The 2,653-nt window shown below is 40.1% G+C and overlaps 1 pseudogene; it reads right to left on the minus strand.

The window, feature by feature from the left end:
• Nucleotides 1-317: 317 nt before the first annotated feature.
• On the minus strand, nt 318-1,087 carry LOC113838186 (annotated as a pseudogene).
• Between the last annotated feature and the right edge of the window lie 1,566 nt (nt 1,088-2,653).

Raw genomic sequence — 2,653 nt, forward strand, 5'->3', positions numbered from 1 at the left:
CTTTTCACAGCAAAATTGTGCCATGTAAGAACTTTTCAACTTTTAGTGACATGAGATGTACTGATCACACACTCAGATTTCATGTTTCATCCCATGATGTCCCATCAACCAGACATGACCCAATTTTTAAATTCAAAATCACAATGGGTACACACATTTTTTTTTATTTTTTTACTAAATCAAATTCCCCTGGAATGATACCAGGAATAGAAGAGACCCTTAATATTCAGACACTAAACAGGACAAACCCTACCATACACCCTCCTCCACAATTCTATACTTTAAATATCTGGCACTGATAATTAGCGAATTTAGCTCTAAAGGATGTTTTTCACCACATTGTAGACATATATATGGGGGTCTTTGTCAAACTGGATAAAACGGATGGAAGGTCTGTCTGGAAGTTGGTAAATGACCTTGCCAATCCTTTTGTTTCCATCTCCTTGGGTGCAGTCTTCAAAGTCACCTGTCAAGGTATCACTGCCAAATTTGAACATCACCTCTGTTGGATGAGAATTGGTTATGACGTGCAGGTTACCATCAAGGAGGAGATAAATGTACAAGACTGGATCTTTCTCATAGGTAATGTAAAACCAAGTCTTCATAATGGGCACATGGGCCAGAACCCATCCCCTCCACTCTTCCTTAGACCCACTTTTGCCCTCAAATTTGTGTTCCACTTCCCTGCCAACTAAGGTTTTTTTCAAGATGGGTATCTGTCAGTTGTGGAAATGATATTTTATTAGGTAAGTTGTGAAATCCTTTGGTCACTTTGGAGCTGCAGGCCATAGACACAATCTTTCCCCTCATACTTCACCAAATAAATGGTGGGAATTGTTGGCAGTTAGTCAAGGATTATGGCCTTCCAATGTGTGATTGGCTCATTGCCTTCTTTCCATTCATGAGTAATTCTGCAGNCAATAATGTTAGTGAGATCCAGGGAATGACAGGCCATTTTTTGCTGCTGGAGAGAAGGTATGCCCATCTTACTCAGAGACATCTTGGTCATAGGAATTGACCTAGTGCCGTAGGTGATAGTGTACCTTGTCTTCTGTCTTGTGGCTAACTTTTTGTGCTTAGGCTTCATACTTGTCTACAGTGTGGGTGGAAGTACTCTCCTCTCAGTCCAGAAAGTAGGCAGGTGCCTCTGACATATGAGTGCCTGTAAGAACAAGAATGGGAGGATTCTTTACATGGGCTCTTATCTAGGGGAACTCCAGTGCATTTGAAGAATGAAGGGCTACACATGTTTTTCTTAATAAATTGATAAGGAATTTAACCAATGATTCTTTCCAGCACAGAATAAATAATCTCAGAGGCTGATTCCTTCTCCTTGTGAGAGTTTGCCTCTGCTGAGAAACCCCTATTTGACTGGTAAGGCCATTGTGAATGGGAGGTGCTAGGACTGTCATTAATTTGCACAATTTTCTCCTGAGCAAGATCACAATGTAACAAGAAGAGAAGTCACACCTCTCCTTTACCCTGAAGCTATGAGCTAGAAAGCACCCATTGCCCGACATTTTAAGGACATGTCCCTCCTGTCAATTCACCCACAGTATAAATTTGTTTCTGGTCCCTGATGGATTATGTATCCTACAGTTGGAAATTTGGTATTAGGGAGTTGAGTACTTTGAGTAACAGTGAAGTGAGAGAATCATTTGTCTACGCAACAGTATCCATTTCTAAATAATAATTATCTTCTAAAATACATACAGACAGAGTAGCACTGTCCATCTGTTGGAATGATGAAATGCATATTTTTATAAGCTTGGAAGAATGGCAACTATGGTTCATCCTTGTAGCTAACAAATATCGGATGCAGTAAAATCATGTTAGGTAAATTCACACGAAGGAAATCCTTTAACTTTAATGTATTACAGATTTCCCAGTCACTTAATAAACTTCCTTACAGGTAGAAACTCCTGGTTGTGCAGACTCTGACTATTGAACATGTCAGGCACCAAACACTCCTTGAACAGCTGGCAGGCCCTTTTTACCACCACATAGATACAGAGCCCACCTCAAGCAAGTCTACAGTCCCTATTCATAGAAATGTACAATCTCTGCAAAGTGCTCTATGATATATCAGAAGCACTGCTTACTTCATAGAGTCCTCCAGTGGCCGATTTCTTCCCTATCTACACATAGAAATAACAACAGAAAAGGCCACATGATGCTTCCTATACAGTACATGGAATAAGACTCAAAATAATGTTCCCATCTATCAAATCTGAACACTTACTGCAGGAGTTTATAGAACCTGCCTTCTTAGTTCAGATTCACAGCAGTTGTCTCTGTCTCTGAGCACTTACAAGAACAAAAAGTGGAAGATGATGGGCAAATGCTCTCATGTATGAGAGCCCCGGGGCTAATGAAGAAAGAGCAGATGAACCTGATCACTCCAACATGGCCCAAATATTAAAGAACTGGCCCTCCTGTCAACTGGCTCACTGTTGTATCTCCTCTGATCCATCCCCAGATTGATTACATAAATTACTGTGAGGAATTTACAGTTAGGGAAGTGAGTACTGTGATCCCCAGTGCAGTGAGAGACTAAATTTTCTAGGAACCAGTAAACATTTAGATATAAGTGTATCTTATAAACCACTTCCAGTTAGAATATCAGTGTCCAATTATTTCAATGATGAAATTT

This window comes from Cricetulus griseus, unplaced genomic scaffold, assembly GCF_003668045.3.
Source record: "Cricetulus griseus strain 17A/GY unplaced genomic scaffold, alternate assembly CriGri-PICRH-1.0 unplaced_scaffold_2, whole genome shotgun sequence".
Lineage (NCBI taxonomy): Eukaryota > Metazoa > Chordata > Mammalia > Rodentia > Cricetidae > Cricetulus > Cricetulus griseus.